Source organism: Malus domestica, chromosome 10 (assembly GCF_042453785.1).
Source record: "Malus domestica chromosome 10, GDT2T_hap1".
Taxonomy (NCBI): Eukaryota; Viridiplantae; Streptophyta; class Magnoliopsida; order Rosales; family Rosaceae; genus Malus; species Malus domestica.
This window is the reverse complement of record NC_091670.1, coordinates 31,291,532-31,313,099: the sequence shown is the minus strand read 5'-3', so window position 1 is coordinate 31,313,099 and position 21,568 is coordinate 31,291,532. Positions and strand designations below refer to the sequence as shown.

At 38.3% G+C, this 21,568-nt stretch overlaps 3 long non-coding RNA genes across 7 annotated transcripts; all 3 read right to left on the bottom strand.

The window, feature by feature from the left end:
* Positions 1-1,000: 1,000 nt before the first annotated feature.
* Positions 1,001-11,194, bottom strand: LOC139188816 (uncharacterized). The gene is made up of 2 exons (XR_011572126.1): positions 11,032-11,194; positions 1,001-1,289 (listed from the first exon to the last, which is right to left on the bottom strand). It is a non-coding gene; the product is annotated as an uncharacterized lncRNA (long non-coding RNA).
* An 839-nt stretch (positions 11,195-12,033) lies between these two features.
* Positions 12,034-15,327, bottom strand: LOC103414188 (uncharacterized). Of its 4 annotated transcripts, XR_011572123.1 has the most exons (6): positions 14,555-15,327; positions 14,363-14,461; positions 13,808-13,845; positions 13,165-13,293; positions 12,871-13,003; positions 12,034-12,562 (listed from the first exon to the last, which is right to left on the bottom strand). It is a non-coding gene; the product is annotated as an uncharacterized lncRNA (long non-coding RNA). The 4 variants fall into 4 exon arrangements; XR_011572124.1 differs by having other exon boundaries at positions 12,034-12,954; positions 14,555-15,325; XR_011572122.1 differs by having other exon boundaries at positions 12,034-13,003; positions 14,555-15,323.
* Positions 15,328-16,579: 1,252 nt separating this feature from the next.
* LOC108174360 (uncharacterized) lies at positions 16,580-19,030 on the bottom strand. 2 transcript variants are annotated; one of them, XR_011571907.1, is made up of 5 exons: positions 18,761-19,030; positions 17,995-18,057; positions 17,788-17,830; positions 17,523-17,672; positions 16,580-17,413 (listed from the first exon to the last, which is right to left on the bottom strand). It is a non-coding gene; the product is annotated as an uncharacterized lncRNA (long non-coding RNA). The 2 variants fall into 2 exon arrangements; XR_011571906.1 differs by lacking the exons at positions 17,788-17,830; positions 17,995-18,057 and adding an exon at positions 18,490-18,575 and having other exon boundaries at positions 18,761-18,928.
* Positions 19,031-21,568: the final 2,538 nt, after the last annotated feature.

The window sequence follows — 21,568 nt, the reverse complement described above, 5'->3', positions numbered from 1 at the left end:
AAATTTGAGGAAAAAAGTTAAAAATTCCAATTTGGTATTAATTTTTGCATGCTTTTAGAAAGAATTTAGTAATTTTTGTTATTAAATTTCTTAATTAATACTGAAAGTTTTTTTTTTTTTTTTGAGCAAATGTTATTATCTACAATAAGAGAAGTGGATTTTAGCCTCACAATGACTAGCAATAATGTGATTAAAATTCATTTTTGACGAGAATCAAATCTAATACCTCTCACTTACAAGTGAAAAGAAATATCACTAGACCGTACGTAGTACTAAGTGGCAATTAAAAGTTAACATTTTGTTCTACAAAATTGTATTTACCGGCTGTCTACAGTAAACCTTATTCTTTGAACCTTTTTGTGACAACCAGCTCAAATGCAATTTGTATTTTTAATGGTCTTGCCAAGTGCTTTATTTCTTGGGATACTTTCATTTTTGTTAGATTTTTAAAATAGTCTAGCTAGTTTAATTTCAAATGCAACTTGCAGCAAGAATCTTGTGTTTTTTTTATAGACTTTTATATTTGTCAACAAAAGATTTTATAAGATTAGATGTTAAATTAACCACAGACGAAGTTCGAATCCATAACATCATGCAAGAGGTCAACACATTTTCATCACTGTGGTAGATGACCACTTGCTGTTTTTTATAGACTTGGGCCATCTGCTTTGGTTTCGTTTGGCTAGATCTGCTTGATACTTAATATCAAATTGCCAAATAATTATGTTTTTATTTCAGTACGACTACAGTAAAGGCTGAAGGGTTTGGTTAAGCCTAGCAATAGTCTATAATAAATATTTTGTCTCACATTTTATGTGCTTTGAATCTAAAATTTTCCATTTAAAAATAGAGATATACTAGTAAAGGAGCCCGCGCGATGCTGCAGGTTTTAAAACTGTTAGGCATAACAAAAACAGTTGGTGCAAAGTTGTAATGAATAGTTTGTAACGAACAGCTTCTTGACATGTTCATGGTTCGGTATATAATATTCATCAGCATATAAGAGATCAAACCAAACTAAATTTATTAATTAAAAAAATTATTTGCTTCCTCTGTCCAACCCAAATTAATTCATACAAAATTAGCACAACACAAATTAAGAGATCAAACCAAATATACACAATTCAAATAAGAGATCAAACCAAGCTAATCTTTTCCTTTTGGAAAAAGCAGCATACTCTTGGGAGAAAAGTGAGGTAATTAGTAGTGTACCTCTCTAATCAGACCTCTGTAAATCAGGTTGGCCTTAATTGATCAAACCGCACCTGCTTTCGGAAATTCTGAAATATCTATCAAAATGAAATCACACAAAATCAAATTTGAAAAAGAAACATGCAAACCCTACTAATTCAAATAAGAAATACACAACAGTTCCCAAATAAAGAGCATGATTCAAGTTAGTGATTTGATTTAGGCACAGAATGCAATAGCAACCTATCTATTTATATAAATTAAAAATATTTTAAAATATACTTCAATAATGTTTATTCTCTAATGTAGGCAATTATTTTTGTTTAACAGAGTTCATTATTTTGTAAGCAATTATTTGTTTACAAATTCGAAAACGATTTATTCACTTAAGTTCCTAATCAGGTTAACATAAACATTCACATTAATAAAGAACTTGGAAAATGGTATGGACCTACCTCCAACTGTTTACATCTTCTCATCTTGTCTAAAAATAAACCACCTCATTTGGGTCCTTCCACTGGATGATATCCATTTTTAGACCTACCACTTCACCCTATAGATGGGTTCCTCCACTACAACAACAACAACAACAACAACAAAGCCTTTTCCCACTAAGTGGGGTCGGCTATATGAATCCTAGAACGCCATTGCGCTCGGTTTTGTGTCATGTCCTCCGTTAGATTCAAGTACTCTAAGTCTTTTCTTAGAGTCTCTTCCAAAGTTTTCCTAGGTCTTCCTCTACCCCTTCAGCCCTGAACCTCTGTCCCGTAGTCACATCTTCGAACCGGAGCGTCAGTCGGCCTTCTTTGCACATGTCCAAATCACCGGAGCCGATTTTCTCTCATCTTTCCTACAATTTCGGCTACTCCTACTTTACCTCGGATATCCTCATTCCCAATCTTATCCTTTCTCGTGTGCCCACACATCCCACGAAGCATCCTCATCTCCGCTACACCCATTTTGTGTACGTGTTGATGCTTCACCGCCCAACATTCTGTGCCATACAACATCGCTGGCCTTATTGCCGTCCTATAAAATTTTCCCTTGAGCTTCAGTGGCCTACGACGGTCACACAACACGCCGGATGCGCTCTTACACTTCATCCATCCAGCTCGTATTCTATGGTTGAGATCTCCATCCAATTCTCCGTTCTCTTGCAAGATAGATCCTAGGTAGCGAAAACGGTCGCTTTTTGTGATCTTCGCTAGATTGCTCTGGTCATTAGTGTGGATAAGTATATAAATGGATAGAGATAGGAAAGCAAACACAAGATGTACGTGGTTCACCCAGATTGGCTACGTCCACGGAATAGAAGAGTTCTCATTAATTGTGAAGGGTTTACACAAGTACATAGGTTCAAGCTCTCCTTTAGTGAGTACAAGTGAATGATTTAGTACAAATGACATTAGGAAATATTGTGGGAGAATGATCTCGTAATCACGAAACTTCTAAGTATCGGAGTGTGGTGTCGTCTTGACTTGCCTTATCTGTCTCATAGGTAGATGTGGCATCTTCTCTGGAAGTATTTTTCCTCCATCCAGGGGTGGTATCTTTAACTGGTGGAGATGCACAAGGTAATGTATCAATTTCACTTGAAGCTTACTTGTAGTTTCAGGCTTGGTCAAGCGCGATACAAACCATGTAGTAGGAGTCCCCCAAGTCGCCGAGCTAGGGGGTCTGCTGAAAGAGGTGACAGACAAGGTAAGCAATCAGAGCTCCGACTGATTGTTCACCTTCTCCCCATCTTGCAACAGTATGAAGGATAAAGAGAAGAAAAATGAGAAGAGATGATATGAGATACTTTTGCTTTTGAAGAAGTAACTTTCCACAGGCTTATTCTTGAACTGAGTTGGAGGGTTTTCTGGTTTTCTCCAGAGTATAAGGCCGACTGAAGAATTTGAGGGTCAAAACAAGTCCATCAAATCTAGAGTACGTTCCACCCTGCTGATATGGGATACTTTTGCTTTTGACAGAGTAATGGATGTATCGGCACGTGTGCTGTTACGCTTGTCTCCACATGCTTCCTTGTATCCTTCGCACTTGCCCTATCTGTTCCTCAAGCAGATGCGGAATCTTCCCTGGAAACATAAGATGTTGAAGATGAGTACTCGAGAGCAATGCCAGGTAAGTAATCAGGTAAGGGGTTCCAGGCAGTCAGTTCCTGGCTGGAAGCTTGATTCCAAGTGCTGACTGATTGCTCTCTTTCTCCTTGTCTTGCAGGTAAAAACAAGGCCAAAGGAAAAGACAGGGAAAAAGCATGATATGGGATACTCTTGCTTTTAACCCTGATGATATGAGATATTCTTGCTCTAGTATAGCTTGTTTGCAGAGGTATTATCGGGGGGAAAGAAAGCTGAATATTTCGAAAGGCTTCGTTGGGAGTGCCCTCTCAGATATGATGAAGGGTTGAGCATTTTTGCAGGTCTGCCTGTCCGTTAGGGATGGAGGTCGACATATATAGGCGTCTCCCTAACAACAAGTAGTAATGCTATTCCTTTACCCTGCTTGGTCATAGCACGGTAGTGGGAGCTGTCAGTTTCACATGTTTTAACTCTGTCAGAGCACTTTGAAAAAGTGGTATGTGGTATCTGGCTCTCGAGATTCGGAGAACGATGCCTCTTCGATTTTTGAGAAAGCAATCATGCTGGGGGTCTGGCTCTCGAGATTCGGAGAGCAGTGTCTCTTAGATTTTTGAGGAAGTAATCATGTTGGGAGTCTGGCTCTCGAGATTCGGAGGGCGGTACCTCTTCGATTTTGGAGCAAGCAATCTTGTTGGGAGTGTTGTCTCGAATGTGAGTAAAGGTTGGGCATGTTTGCTAGTCTACCTTGCCACGAAGCACAAAGGTTGACACACAGGGACTTTCCAATTATCCAGCAATGGTACTGTTCCTTTACCCTCTCTTCGATTTTGAGAAAGTAGTCATGTTGGGAGTCTGGCTCTCGAGATTTGGAGGACGGTGCCTCTTCGATTTTGGAGCAAGCAATCTTGTTGGGAGTGTTTTCTCGAAAGTGAGTAAAGGTTGGGCATGTTTGCTAGTCTACCTTGCCACGAAGCACAGAGGTTGACACACAGGGACTTTCCAATTATCCAGCAGTGGTACTGTTCCTTTACCCTTGTGGGTAATAATATGGTAGCTAGACCTTCAAAATTTATGTGTCTAAACTTTGTTAGTGCTGTTTCTTTGCTATTCTTTTACCTTTCTTGGTCAGAGCGATGTAGTGGGAGCTGCAAGCTTCACGTGCTCAACTTTGGCAGAGAACTTTGGCAAAGTTATCTGTGGTACCCATGAGCTATTGTTGCGTGTGGGAAGTGGGTAATTGAACAGTAAGATTCATGTGCTTTCTACTTCACCAGAAATCTTCGACAGAATGCCCATAATTTCTGCAAAGCTGAGTGTGCGTGTGACAGGTGCTGACAAGGCTAGAAAAGTAGGTGCCTCTTCGATTTCTGAGATCGGCCCTCGTGGTCTCTGAGCAGCCCAGCTTTTGAGAAAGCGAGCGCCTCTTCGATTGATTCGGAGAATGATGCCTCATCGAGAAAGCAATCATGCTGGGGGTCTGGCTCTCGAAGATTCGGGGAGCAGTGTCTCTTCGATTTTTGAGAAAGTAATCATGTTGGGAGTCTGGCTCTCGAAATTCGGAAGGCGGTGCCTCTTCGATTTTGGAGCAAGCAATCTTGTTGGGAATGTTTTCTCGAATGTGAGTAAAGGTTGGGCATGTTTGCTAGTCTACCTTGCCACGAAGCACAGAGGTTGACACACAGGGACTTTCCAATTATCCAGCAATGGTACTGTTCCTTTACCCTCTCTTCGATTTTTAATAAAGTAGTCATGTTGGGAGTCTGGCTCTCGAGATTCGGAGGACAGTGCCTCATCGATTTTGGAGCAAGCAATCTTATTGGGAGTGTTTTCTCGAATGTGAGTAAAGGTTGGGCATGTTTGCTAGTCTACCTTGCCACGAAGCACAGAGGTTGACACACAGGGACTTTCCAATTATCCAGCAGTGGTACTGTTCCTTTACCCTTGTGGGTAATAATATGGTAGCTAGACCTTCAAAATTTATGGGTCTAAACTTTGTTAGTGCTGTTTCTTTGCTATTCTTTTACCCTTCTTGGTCAGAGCGATGTAGTGGGAGCTGCAAGCTTCACGTGCTCAACTTTGGCAGAGAACTTTGGCAAAGTTATCTGTGGTACCCATGAGCTATTGTTGCGTGTGGGAAGTGGGTGATTGAACAGTAAGATTCATGTGTTTTCTACTTCCCCAGAAGTCTTCGACAGAATACCCATAATTTCCGCAAAGCTGAGTGTGCGTGTGACAGGTGCTGACAAGGCTGGAAAAGTAGGTGCCTCTTCGATTTCTGAGATCGGCCCTCGTGGTCTCTGGGGAGCCCAGTTTTTGAGAAAGCGAGCGCCTCTTCGATTTCTGAGATCGGCCTTCGTGGTCTTTGAGCAGCCCAACTTTTGAGAAAGCAAACGCCTCTTCGATTTCTGAGGTCAACCCTCGTGATCTCTAAGCAGCTCAGCTTTTGAGAAAGCAAACGCCTCTTCGATTTATGAAGCTCCGTCGAGTGCAGATTTTTATAGGGGCTGGCATTAAGTTCTAAAGCACACTTGAATCTCCACCAGTAGAAGCTTCATTCTTGCACTTCTAAGATCTTGATTTGTCCGACCTCTTCTCTCTTCAACACCTTTGAAAATGTCTGGCCCCTCCGACCGTCGTTTTGACTTGAACCTTGTTGAAGAGGCAGCCCCGCCTTCTCCAGACAACATATGGCGCCCATCCTTCGTCTCCCCTACTGGTCCTCTTACCGTTGGGGATTCCGTGATGAAGAATGATATGACCGCTGCGGTGGTGGCCAGGAACCTTCTCACTCCCAAAGATAACAGACTACTTTCCAAACGGTCTGATGAGTTAGCTGTTAAGGATTCGCTGGCTCTCAGTGTTTAGTGTGCAGGTTCTGTGTCTAATATGGCCCAACGCCTATTTGCTCGAACCCGCCAAGTTGAATCATTGGCGGCTGAAGTGATGAGTCTCAAACAGGAGATTAGAGGGCTCAAGCATGAGAATAAACAGTTGCACCGGCTCGCACATGACTATGCTACAAACATGAAGAGGAGGCTTGACCAGATGAAGGAAACTGATGGTCAGGTTTTACTTGATCATCAGAGATTTGTGGGTTTGTTCCAAAGGCATTTATTGCCTTCGTCTTCTGGGGCTGTACCGCGTAATGAAGCTCCAAATGATCAACCTCTGATGCCTCCTCCTTCTAGGGTTCTGTCCAGTACTGAGGCTCCAAATGATCCCCCTCCGGTGCCTTCTCTTTCTGGGGCTTTACCGACTGCTGAGACTTCTCCTAAGCAACCTTTGTGAAGGCTCCCTCTTGTGTGTTTATTTTGACTCATGTATATGTACATATTTGTAGCTTATCGGAGATATCAATAAATAAGCTTTCCTCATTTCAACGTATTGTGTTAAATACACCAAAGCCTTCTTCGCTAAGTTCTTTGAATTTTCTTTTGTTGAAGCTTGTATGTTGAAGCTTTCTGAGTGGAGCATGTAGGTTGGGGTAGTGTTCCCTTAATTTCCCGAGTGAGGAAAACTTCTCGGTTGGAGACTTGGAAAATCCAAGTCACTGAGTGGGATCGGCTATATGAATCTTAGAACGCCATTGTGCTCGATCCTGTGTCATGTCCTTCGTTAGATCCAAGTACTCTAAGTCTTTTCTTAGAGTCTCTTCTAAAGTTTTCCTAGGTCTTCCTCTACCCCTTCGGCCCTGAACCTCTGTCCCATAGTCGCATCTTCTAATCGGAGCGTCAGTAGGCCTTCTTTGCACATGTCCAAACCACCGTAACCGATTTTCTCTCATCTTTCCTTCAATTTCGGCTACTCCTACTTTACCCCGGATATCCTCATTCCTAATCTTATCCTTTCTCGTGTGCCCACACATCCAACGAAGCATCCTCATCTCCGCTACACCCATTTTGTGTACGTGTTGATGTTTCACCGCCCAACATTCTGTGCCATACAGCATCGCCGGCCTTATTGCCGTCCTATAAAATTTTCCCTTGAGCTTCAGTGGCATACGGCGGTCACACAACACGCCGGATGCACTCTTCCACTTCATCCATCCAGCTTGTATTCTATGGTTGAGATCTCCATCTAATTCTCCGTTCTTTTGCAAGATAGATCCTAGGTAACGAAAACGGTCGCTCTTTGGTATTTCTTGATCTCCGATCCTCACCCCTAACTCGTTTTGGCCTCCATTTGCACTGAACTTGCACTCCATATATTCTGTCTTTGATCGGCTTAGGCGAAGACCTTTAGATTCCAACACTTCTCTCCAAAGGTTAAGCTTTGCATTTACCCCTTCCTGAGTTTCATCTATCAACACTATATCGTCTGCGAAAAGCATACACCAAGGAATATCATCTTGAATATGTCCTGTTAACTCATCCATTACCAACGCAAAAAGGTAAGGACTTAAGGATGAGCCTTGATGTAATCCTACAGTTATGGGAAAGCTTTCGGTTTGTCCTTCATGAGTTCTTACGGCAGTCTTTGCTCCTTCATACATATCCTTTATAGCTTGGATATATGCTACTCGTACTCCTTTCTTCTCTAAAATCCTCCAAAGAATGTCTCTTGGGACCCTATCATACGCTTTTTCCAAATCTATAAAGACCATGTGTAAATCCTTTTTCCCATCTCTATATCTTTCCATCAATCTTCGTAAGAGATAGATTGCCTCCATGGTTGAGCGCCCTGGCATGAACCCGAATTGGTTGTCCGAAACCCGTGTCTCTTGCCTCAATCTATGCTCAATGACTCTCTCCCAGAGCTTCATTGTATGACTCATTAGCTTAATACCCCTATAGTTCATGCAATTTTGTACGTCGCCCTTATTCTTGTAGATAGGCACCAAAGTGCTCGTTCGCCACTCATTTGGCATCTTCTTCGTTTTCAAAATCCTATTGAAAAGGTCAGTGAGCCATGTTATACCTGTCTCTCCCAAAAGTTTCCACACTTCGATTGGTATATCGTCTGGGCCTATTGCTTTTTTATGCTTCATCTTCTTCAAAGCTACAACCACTTCTTCCTTCCGGATTCGACGATAAAAAGAGTGGTTTCTACACTCTTCTGAGTTACTCAACTCCCCTAAAGAAGCACTCATTTCATGTCCTTCATTGAAAAGATTATGAAAATAACCTCTCCATCTGTCTTTAACCGCGTTCTCTGTAGCAAGAACCTTTCCATCCTCATCCTTGATGCACCTCACTTGGTTTAGGTCCCTTGTCTTCTTTTCCCTTGCTCTAGATAGTTTATAGATATCCAACTCTCCTTCTTTGGTATCTAGTCGTTTATACATATCGTCGTAAGCCGCTAACTTAGCTTCTCTGACAGCTTTCTTCGCCTCTTGCTTCGCTTTTCTATACCTTTCACCATTTTCATCGGTCCTCTCCTTGTATAAGGCTTTACAACATTCCTTCTTAGCCTTCACTTTCGTTTGTACCTCCTCATTCCACCACCAAGATTCCTTTTGGTGTGGGGCAAAGCCCTTGGACTCTCCTAATACCTCTTTTGCTACTTTTCGGATACAACTAGCCATGGAATCCCACATTTGGCTAGCTTCCCCCTCTCTATCCCACACACATTGGGTGATTACCTTCTCTTTGCTTGTTTTTCTTCTTTTAGATTCCACCATCTAGTCCTTGGGCACTTCCAAGTCTTGTTCTTTTGTCTTACTCTTTTGATATGTACATCCATCACCAACAAGCGATGTTGATTAGCCACGCTCTCTCCTGGTATAACTTTGCAATCCTTACAAGTTATACGATCCCCTTTCCTCATTAGAAGAAAATCTATTTGTGTTTTTGACGACCCACTCTTGTAGGTGATCACATGTTCTTCTCTCTTCTTAAAGAAGGTGTTGGCTAAGAAGAGATCATATGCCATTGCAAAATCCAAGATAGCTTCCCCATCCTCGTTTCTCTCCCCAAAACCATGGCCACCATGAAAACCTCCATAGTTGCCTGTCTCCCTGCCCACGTGTCCATTTAAATCTCCTCCTATAAATAACTTCTCCGTCTGAGCAATTCCTTGCACCAAGTCTCCAAGATCTTCCCAAAATTTCTCCTTCGAACTCGTATCCAACCCTACTTGAGGTGCGTACGCACTAATCACATTGATAAGTTCTTGTCCTATTACAATCTTGATTGCCATGATTCTATCTCCTACCCTCTTGACATCTACAACATCTTGTACCAAGGTCTTGTCCACGATGATGCCAACACCGTTTCTCGTTCTATTTGTGCCCGAATACCAAAGTTTAAACCCTGAGTTTTCTAGATCCTTTGCCTTACTACCAACCCACTTAGTTTCTTGTAGGCACATAATATTTATCCTTCTCCTCACCATAACTTCCACTACTTCCATAGATTTTCCCGTTAAGGTTCCTATATTCCACGTTCCTAAACGCATTTTGCTCTCTTGAACTCTACCCTTCTGTCCTAGCTTCTTCACCCTCCCCCGTCTAATAGGATCAAAGTACTTCTTTTGTGTGTCCCGGGTAAAGTTGATAGGAGCATATGCTCCCAAACAACTTTGAGTGGAGTCGTTCGAAAAGAAGTTTCTATGGCCCCCTTGCTCATTTAACACTGCATCCGGGTGCCGATGGAGATACAGCGACCCTTGCTCACTTATCACTGTGCTCGGGCCACACAGCGCGCCACTTACGGGTGACGCCCTAGCTTTAGCGCGATTTTGTTCTGGATTCATTTTCATAAGGATTCGACGTGATCATGGAGTGCCGGCTGTCGACTACCTGACGCCCTCCCCCTCCTCCTTTATCCGGGCTTGGGACCGGCCATGTAAGACATAGGCGGAGTTATAAGGATTCGACGTGATCATGGAGTGCCGGCTGTCGACTACCTGACGCCCTCCCCCTCCCCCTCCTCCACTAACAGTATAAAAAAAAATTAAATTACAATTAAACTTACTATTTTGTATCTTCATCTCCCACTTCGTGTTCTCTCTTTTCTCATACAAACCAAAAGCACAAACTTCCTAAAATTGGAGTCATTTCACTCCTCTTTGAAACAATTTTTAATTTTTCTGTTGCTGCAGTAGAGCAGCCTCCCTTATCACAAAACCTCAAATAAATAAAAATAAAAATAAAAAATTAGTACAAAAGACCCCAGCCATTTTTCTCTTCCACCCCTGCTCTCCCGTTTCTCTCTCCCCCTAATATCCATTTCAGCAAACGACAGACCTTCATCTCTCCCTGTATAGTCCCTAACTCTCTCGACAAATCAGAACTCCAAATCCAATTCAATCTCTCATCAGGATCGAGAGACTAACTGATTACAACAATCAGATGGCCAAATGGAAAACCCAAAATCTCTACCTCAAACGCTTATCTGCACCTACACTCCTTACACCCCATGTCTCTTTCCCCAACCCCTGCTTCACCAATTGACGCACCTAGACCTCTCTCCCCACAGCCAAGGAGCAACCAAATTCAACTATAATATAATAAAACTTAAACAAAACTCTAAATCCACCAAAAACAAAAACCCCCCAATAATTACATATTTTTTCTAATCCTATGCTTTGAATCAATTGAGAAAGGAGAATTTGCACCGCAATGAGAAATCAAACAAAAGATCTTGACTTTCCAAGAAAATTTCACTTCTTTCTTTGATTGATTGATTAATCGCTTTCACTCACTCCAATCCTCTAAGAACCCATAATTTTTTCAATCCTTGGATCCCTAGAAATCACCAGATTATAAATTTCTTTGGTAAAGAATTTTTTTAAATCTAAAGCAGGGTAAATTGCTTACCTTCCGTAAAGAGGGTTATGGAAAATGCGCGGATCGCTAAATCATGAAATTATCCAAAAACCCTATATCGTAGAAAATTGAAAATTGCAGGTAATCAAAAACTCAAAAATTTTACACAGAAGAACTAACTTTCAAATAATTAAATATATAATTACGGGAGAAACGATACCTATGTATGGAGGTGCTTCACTGGAGGAGGGAGAGAGAGAGAGAGAGAGAGAAGCGCAGGTGAACCCCTTTGATTTTCTTTTGCTAAGCGGGAGAAATGGAGGGGGAATCAGTGTTGTAGCTGGTTGCGAGATAGTGACAGAGAAGTCGATGGGAAAGAAGAGTCCAGAAGAGGAACAGAAGAGCAAGGAAGCAGGTGGAACACCCCAGATTTTTCAGCCTGCTTCCATTTCACTGATGACAAACACGTGTAAAACATGGTGCAATTGAAATTAAACAGACCAAGCAGGGTCAATTTCGTCACATCACTGTTAATGAACAGTGTTTTTCTGTTTGGGTTTTAGTATATAGTACTAGATATTTGTGCCCGCGCGTTGCTGCGGGATTGAAAATTTCATGAAAGATTATGCAACTTCATTCTCTTCGTAAGCAATGTTTGAGTTAATTTTGTTCCACTTAAGCAGCAATGAGAAATTGTAGAAATTGTAGAAAGGCAGAATTAACGTATGCCAAATGTATTTCAATGGTACTAATTATATAGAATTGGGAAGTCAAATAAATCATATATAGCCACAAAATAGTAACAGGTACAGATGAGATTAATCAACATCTACCAAATCAAAAGTAGATGTGGAAATTGAAATAATAAACCTTGTTTTCTGTTCAAAAAGTCATGCAACAATGGGAACATGACTAACCGGATAGAACTGTGATTAACTCACTCCATCCGTAAACAAAAGAAACCCAAACCAAGTTCAGCAAGAATTATGCACGACCTTTTTGAAAACTATATAATGAATTATAACAAATTGTTAAACAAACATGGACCGGAGGTTATCTTAAAATTCATTTAAATGGAAAATGGTAAATTTGGTTCACTTGAGATGCTAACCTTTCAAAATGCGATACTAATATAAGTTGCATATTAGGATGAAATGCATTAACGCTTACACTTCATAAAAGAAAAAACCAACAAAATTCTAATTTGTTTTTCTACTCAATGTTCCAGGAAATTGCCTAAATAGCAAGAACAATTGCACATGGAGCCTACCTTCTGAGTAGCACTTAAAAGCTCTCTTTGAACTCTCCTGTGCTCATATGAGAGGGAATTTTGTCGTCGCTCAATTTCAAGTCTAGCCTCTCTTTCCATAATGAGAGATTCCATTGCAGCCCGATAGACATATTCAAACATTTAATAATGTACAGAAGTTACCTAAATTCAGCCACAATGAATATCAAACCCATCTACTTACCATCTTATCCAACTCTTATTTCGTAAATTTCTCTTGTAAAAAAGCATAGTTTTTCCTGAGCCCCGCAATAATCTAATTCAATTCTTCTTCCTTGCTTTTCAACAAGATCCCTATTATCAAACAAACACAATTACTGTAGTAAACAACTTCATTGAGGATTCAAACGCACAAAATATGTTAATTCATACCCATTTCATCGCGATGCCGCTCTAACCATGAAAAATTAAAATTATAATCACTCAAATCAATTACAGTATATCACAAACTATGTCATCTAATAATCAATAAATTTAAGAAAATTTAAAATGAAATCAAAATCTTTAAATGTCCTAATTTTCTCAAATCTCAGAAGCCAAACAATATAAAAAAAAAGAAAAAAAAAAGGAGACGGATGAGAAGTGAAGGTTGAGTAACTAACTTGTCAGGATTTGGATAAGAGGCAGGAAGAGAAGGCCATGATCGGAACGCAATCTTCCTCTTCTTCTTGTAATTTCTGTTTCTCCTTTCAGATTTCAAATACAAAACGACCCATACTTAAATGAACTTAATCCCTGTAAAAAGTTTGGTATAAAACTTTCATGACACTTCTATAAAAATCCAGCATGCATGGTTCTTTTAAAATCAACACATAACTTCATTTTAAACTTGTATAGACACAAACTTAATCAATTGATTTATATTTAAATAGAAAGAATGCAGTGGTCAGTTTTACCTATATTTTGTTTGTTGTCACTCCATTTCCATTTTTAATTAAAAGCTTGTAACTTATACGCATTTGCTTATAATTTTTACTTCCCTTCCCTTCCCCTGCTGCATAAACAGTAGAGTAGCCCTCGTTTACCTACAACAAATCGAAAACCATTTGGAGAAAATAACTAAGCATTTGGTTATTAGATTCTTAGTAGGCAAAGCAAGAAAATTACACATAACGAAACTATTGAAACTTTAAAACCCACTTCCCAAATTAGGTTCTCAGACTGGCTAATGAGCATATTGATTTTAAACTATCATCCCAAACCTGCAATGCATGAGGTTTTTTATTTTTTATTTTTTTGGACAGTGTAATTAATCATTTTTAATAGAAGAATACAATTCATATAACAATAATTAGTTGAGAAAACGAACGCAGTAATGTAAAAATCATGGGGTTACTTAAATTTTGAGGGCTTAGGAGGCACCAAGTTCCATTTTTAGTCAGAGTTCGAAACTGAATTTGAGACTCTTATAGGTTCTTGTTAACAAACATAACATGGTGGACCAAATTAAAAACATATTTAAACCAAAAATTATAATATGAGTTTTTCTAATTTTTTCTATAAGAATTCTCATAACTCTAAACAAAAAGAAAAGTTTACCGCAAGGTTGGAGCTAACTGGGGTCAATTCTCCTTGCTCTGCAATCACACAAAACAAAAATCAAAGTTCAAAACTTAATATAACCTCATCTGCCAATTCAAAGTCCAAACAATTAACTAAAAAAATCCAGAATTTATAAAGTGAAAACCATAATTATTGAGGTTAGATTGCAGGACAACCAACCTCTACTCGTTTTCTGGCAAATTTGGGGTCCTTTGATTTCTAGACTTTGAGTAGAAACTGATTATACCATGGGCTAATATTCAAGTACCACAAAATATAATTTTATCGTAGTAAGCTTTTCGATTCACTCCAAACGAAGGTTTTATATGTTCACATACATATATTCACAACCATAAGAAAGAAGAAAACAACTCTTGGTACAGAGCAAAAATGAAGCACTAACGGATTCCCACACACCAAACTTTGAGAACAAACAAAAACAGAACCAAATTATATAGCAGCATGCAAGTCACGAAGGAACAAAGAAAAAAGAATACTCATTTGCAAATCCAAAATTAGAAAAAAGAGCATAGACAAAACTGGAAAACTCACCACAAAACGCTGGTCGTCGGAGTTTTTATTTTTTTTATTTTTGGCAACGAAATTGGAAAATCTGAAAAAACTTGTAGCCGCAATTTTTCAGCAACAAACCTTCGGCGTCAACATTTTATAACAGAGACACACAAAAGTTAGACACGAAGAGAAAACGATGCATTGAAAATTCTGGAAAAAAAAAGGACTTACAGTGACGGACGGCGGAGGACAGAGCAACAATCGCGGCTCAGAGAAAACCCTAGCTTGATCCACGCCGCTAGTTTTGGACAGTGTAGAAATCGAAGGAAAACCCAAATCCAAGGAAAAGCAAATGGCTTTTCGAATTCCATTTATTTATTTATTTTTATTTTTCTGGAGTTTGGCCGCTGTGATTTATAGTTTTTGAGAGAGAGAACTGGAGAAATTTCTACTGGGTTGGTCTTTTTCAGCAGGAAAGTGAGAGAGAAATCGAGATCGGAGAGCGAAGGAAGGCAAGCTTTAGCAACATAAGGGTTTGTGGGAAAGATCGAAATGGATGGAAGGCTTCTTGGGTAGAGAAAGAAAGCATGAGAAAGAGTGAGAGATGAGAGAAGACCGCAAAGTGAAGGAGAGTTAGAGGAAAAGTCGAGAAGGAGTCGAAGCAGAGCCCTTCGACGATGATCGACGCGTGGACAGGATGATTGAAGAGGAGGTGTGCAAAGCGATGAACGCGTGGGCAAAAATTAGAGGAATTGCGAGGAACGATGTGCGGAAGAAAGGAAAGACGTGATGAACAGTGGTGGGGAACTGTTCCAGATGCCATGATGTTGTGTTTTTTAATTATTTTTTTTTCTGGTGATAGACACCCTCTCTCACAATCCATGCTCAGCTTTTGTTTCTCTCTCTCTTTCTTTTTCCCCTTTTCTATCCATTTTATTCTGCATGTTCCAGATTTTTGGTTTTTTAATTATTTTTTGGTGGAAAGGCATGCATCATTGCTGCCAGATGTGGATCAGGTATGGTTTTTTAATTATTTTTTTATGGAAGGCAGGTACCATTTGCTGCCAGGTGTGGATTAGGTAAGGGAAAAACGCTGGAATCGAAGAGGGAGTCAGAATTTAAAAGAAGATACACATGATGAACAGTAGCCCTCTCACATGATGAACAGTGGACGGGAACTGCTTTAGTAGATAGCTACAACAATATAGAAAAAAAAAAAAGGAAACAGGAAAGTATCAACCCGTGGCCTATGAGGGCAAGGCAGTCTTTTCACTGTGGAAAAGATGGCAAAAATTTGGCTTAACAAACAAATCGAGGGGCATTTTAGTCCGTGCACTGTCCGTGAACAGTACCACATCGTTGGGGTTTTAGTATAGGTATAATATACTAGAAAGTGATGCGCGGGATTAGAAATTGTATGGGTAATTATGTTTGAAAAACTACCAAAGTTAAATCTAGTATCATCAGCAGATCTATAACTTTCCAGCAGTATATAAATGTGAGCTGATAAATGTATCTCTAAGTTTCTAGATGTGTTTAAATTGAAACTAAAAGATCCATAACTAAGGTTTCAAATGCACTATAGTATTGATTAATCTAAACAGAACTACCTCAGCAAAGCAAACAATTTTATTTCCCTTAGGAATATTATTGTTTTGTTACTTTACAAAGTGAATTTGTTCGAAAAGATTGAAAGTCAGTGGGTTTCAACTTTGAAATCCTACAGCATGATAGATTAAAGAACCAGTTTCTACAATTATATTCAACACCACTAAACCACACCATGACATCATCTTGCAGGGAGCAAAAAAGAAATTTATACAAACAATTAGAAAGAATATAATTGTAAATATAAAGTTACGTGATTTAATGGTTCAAAACTATGAAAACCACGTAGATATTAAGAAATAAAAAGTATATGGAAACTGAAGACTTACTTGAGTTGAGAGTTTAGATAATGTTTTAAAAGTGATAAAAGTTTTGTTGGATTGAGGTGGTTGTAATGAGATATTTTCTTCTGCACAAAGAGTTTCAAATGCATGTTACCTAGGAACATAACATGCTAAAACAGAAAACTCTGAGCAAAGGTAACATTAAATTTCCATGCAATGTTTCAGCCTTTTAACATACTCAGAGTCTCACATTTTTCCTAGAAAATCAATCAACATTAAATTTCATAATCTAAAAATAAACCCAAAACCCATCTCAGGTAAAACTAATCCCAATAAAATTAAAAAACTCATACATTCAAACTTCAAAGAGCAAACAAAATTAATAATAATAAAATTAAGAAGTGAAAGCTCACAGATCTTGGGATTGAATATGTCCTTCCTTTTGCATCTCTCGCTCAACAATGCATGAACACAACATATACAACCTTTTCACTTGCAATATCTGCATATCCTTGATAATTAAAAAGAAGTACAAGCACAACATACCACTGAGCATTAAACCTAAACCCAACTAAGGAGATCAGGTAACCTACTTAAACATACCAACTTAGGGTCCTTGTGCCACTTCAACATAACTTTGCAAATAGACAACCTTATGTCCTCGCATTTGGCAACAATTTCCATGTCTTATAATTTCCCCTAAAATTGGCAGCCAATAAAGTGATATAAGTAGAGGAGAATCAAGCAATGGAAACTCTACCCATACGCATATAACACATGTTTGACTGACCTCAGGTCCATAGAAAGGATGTCATGGTGCACAACCTCATAAAGATCTTAAACATCCTTAACTGCACCTTACCCCAGTTTGGACGTTCCTCCTTCTTTCTGTGCATTATATAAAACGAAGCGAAAATTTTGAGAAAAAAGAAATCAATATACCAGAAAATATGACAAATAAATAATTATATAATAAATATCAATTTTATGTAATTAGAAGAAAAGAAAACTCAGAAAGATAATTTAAATTTTAGAGAGCCGCATTCGAAGCGTTAGACAACTATCACAGGAAGCTTGTAACCAATTACGGTGACTACCCAGTTCACAATTGTGAAGTCGGAAGAGGAACTTACAGAAATCATTTCTACTCCCTCAGGATTTACATATCTCAAGTACTCATTGCTAGTCTCATCATAGCCTAAAAGAAATTCAGAAAACCATTCATACCACACATATGAATTTAAAGAAGAATCTGACAATCCATAAATAAACCAATCTAAAACAAAGAGTTCACTCATAAGTTTTACCTCCATAGTAATAGGCAGCAGACAGATAATAGTTATGGAGATAAATGAATCCATGAAATCAGGTAACAATGGGGTACCAGAGCACTCTGATGTGATTTGTCCATTTGCAGCATTACCAGAATGAATAGACCTATATTGGTTAACAGAAGGCTGCATGGAAAAAGAACTTAAGCTTGGAACCACCACATATAACATAAATGAATGAATGTTTCAAATGTAATTTGTTAATAGTTTTTCACGATCAATTGTTGTGATACCTAAATACCTTATCTCACCCTGTTTAATTTATATCACGTCTCATACCATAACTACAAAGAAATAAACAGTTACACATTTCTCAAACAATCAACTTTCATAATATACAAAATAAAACTATCACAATATAACAAAAAAAAAATAAAAAAACAAACAAACAAAAACAAAAAAAATTGTTCCACAAAAACCTCAAAGGAAAAAAACCAAAATTATTTACCTTGAGCACAAAGGGCTTTGAAAGCTTCACACAAAAGCCCCAATAAACGAAGAATAACGTCTCCTAAAACGAAAAACAGAAGCAAATCATACGCCCAGACGACGAATCTAACGATATAAACAAAACCCAAAATTACAAAAAAAAAAAAAAAAATCATACACAAATCCCAACTGAATATCGAAAACTGTTAGCAAGATTCTCTCACCTATGCAAATATCTCGATCATTGTCAGATTCCAATCAACTTTAGTTAATTGAATTAACGTTAATAAATTGTAATAGGAAGTAATGATTATGTCCAACCTTCGGGTCAACATTTGTAGGCTATATCTACAAAAACTACCAAAAAAATTTAAAGGCCATACTAAGAAAGTAAAAAAACTCATCAGCAAACGCCAAATGTTGGAGGTAAAAATAGGGACCTTGATAAAATCGAAAAAACCAACAAAATTCCTATCGACTGGAAGATAAGATAAGGTACAATGAGGTTTCATACCTTTTATATACCTTGAGCCCAAAGTGGTTCCAAGGTTGCACAAGAAACCCCAAAATTGCAACACCACCGTTTCCTGAAGTTGAAAACTAAATCATATCCAAGCGCACACACAATTCAAAGCCTCATCAGAACCCATAGCATAATTTAATTAAAAATATTACCAAAAAAAAAGATTCGATTTTTAATATTTTAAAATTGAAGAAAACAAAACCCATAGATATGAAAAGGAAAAAAAAAAAAAACTCCGAGATGTAGGATTCAAAGAACTTACCAGAAAACGTTAACCTTTTTTACTTAAAATCATCTTCAATCCAAATCAAAAAGCTGAAGAAGCTTAAATTGCTTCGAATTTTTCCAACGAACCAAGATTTGACAGGGATAGAAACGAAGGTTTAAGAGCGATGGAGACCATGGCGACAGAGAATGGGAGAATAACCTGCAAAACACTGAGAAGAGGGCAAGAGAGAGAAGAGAAATGGAAAGCAACGAAAGAAAAAGCAGAGAACCGATAAACCGCATCGATGATGGACGCGTGCCAAGCGAGGAACAGAAGATCGAACCTAAAGGCACACGGATGAGAGACGCGTGGGCTGGGAGGACAAAACTGCCATTTTACTGTGAAAAAAAAAGCTGAAGAACAACTGGGGGCATTTTTGTCTGCGCACAGTCTGTGAACAGTGCACCCGAGTTTGGGTTTTAGTATATAGATAATATAGACTGCGTTTGTTGCACTTGACTAGCTTCAGAAACTAAGCTAGACTGACTTAGAATAGACTAAGCTGGACTAACTTAGTGAAGCGTTTGGTGCAGTGTCAGACTAAGAAACAGGATAATATAAATAAGTGAAAAATGGATCTTATTTTTTCTAACTAAAGAAATCTAATGCCTAAATAATGTTGAATACCACGTCGTGAAAAATGGTTTCAGTTGATAAAATTTACATCCAATGTTTGAAACTTCAAGGCCTACTTGAAAATAAATACAATAAATATTACACCAAAAGCCATGTGTAGAACATATATAAGATATTCTACAAGCAAATGTTTACAATAAGAAATAAATACAATAATCTTCATACGCAAATGTTGTTAAATGATGTCTTCGGAAGTCTTGTTGTTATGAGCTGAATTGAGTCCCAATATTGAGTGTATGGCATTCAAGATTCCCCAAGTTTAACACAACAACAACTCCCGTCTCACAAAATTTAGGAATGCTAATGAGTCTCCTTTTCATGTAAACCAACAAAAGTCCCTGTTAGATACATAAAAGGTGAAAGCACATGCCTAGAAAACTTAACACTTCCACTGCACATCATAATTAAGCTTAGACAAAAGAAGTAAGCATGAAACAAGGCAACTATATCAAAAGAAGAAAACTCAGAGAAATAAACAAAGATGCAGAACTTCATGTTGTCCTAGTCTTAAGTATATTGCTTTATGTGAAAGTATGTAACTGAAACTCCATCAATAGAATCAGCATGGGTCTCAACAATAGCACAATATTTTTAGAGCAAAGGCTTTGGATTCATTTAGTTGTAAACTTATTCAATAGAATCTGTTTCTTTTTAATTTGCATATTTCTAATTCCTTTCTATTTCCTAACAAGATCAAAAGGCACAAACAAAAGCTTACCCATGCGAACACAAGAGTACCGATCATTGTCTTGTTCTAGGTCACTTCACAACAAGCCAACATTGAGATTGTCAGTATAGGGAAAGTTTCTAAATAGTTAATGACCTTTATTGTATTTATCTTTTATATGTCGACCTTTTCTAGTACGTCTGATAACAAGAAACAATTAACCTTAGGAAGTCAAGAGATGAAATGCTCAAAAGCGTTGTTTCCTCTTTAAATCAAATTGTTTAAAAGAAAATGAGATCAACCGTTAACATTGAATCTTTTTCACTAAGTTGGTTTTAAGTAAGCATATGAAGAATGAATATACTTAAAGACAGAAATCTGAGTTCAAATGCCTAAAGGTGTTGAAAACCAAGATCAGACATGAATGGCCAACCATTTCACACCCACTCACTCATCTCACACTCACTCATGAATTTTAGACACATAACGAAACAAGACAAGAGCCCCAACCTCAAAATAACATACCAATTCCTACTTACATTACCAATAAGGAAGCCTCTACATGCATGGTACCAGTAAAAAATGGACCGCCAATCCAACACAATAAAATAACAAAATGAGGTGTGAACGAACAAGTAAAAGCCACAAGTGTTCGATACAATACATAGTCACAATCACAACTAGACTATTTCTAACAAGTTACAGAGGAAATTTTCCTCTTTCACAATCAAAACTAAAAAATGCGCTACACCTAGAAATGATGATTCTACTCAATAGAAAACTATAATCATGCTGTAACTAGTGGCTTCATCCATGAGGATCTGGCAAAGCTAGTAACACGCCACTTTGAAGAAATTAACGAAATACCTCATAGAAGTAAATCCTCACCACCAAATATATATATATATATAGTTGTGTTTGCTGAGAGAACAAGCATCAGGAAGGACCTACACAATACTTGGTACTTCTCTTGTGCCACAAGTATATACTATATAGTGAAAGGAAGGGATGCTGATACTGTGCTCAAAACCATAAAATTGAAGGAAAAAAATTAAAATTATCCACAAAAATTGACAATCTTTCTGATCAAAATTAAAAATTATTTCTGAACAACAAGAATAACACAATTTTCTCGCAAACATCAACCGAACAAATAAATTAACCCTGTGACCCTATGGGACCAGATGAAACTTATGCAATGGCAATGGTTAAATCATCATATTGTATCATGATTATACAAAGCTACAACAAAACTCCAGTCCCGGTGGACATTAAAAATGACTAATGCATTCAAAGTTATCAACTACTGTATTATCTCAAACTAGATTGTCCAAATAGGCAAAGGGGCTGGAGAATTCACTCAATATTTGGAAAATATAGGTAGATCAAAAGATCAATGACACACCCCGACCTGGAATGTCTCCTAGAACTCCGCATCGAGTTGTGCTAGCCGACACCTGGAATGTGACGAAGCTATAAAGTGTAGTGATGTGAAAAAA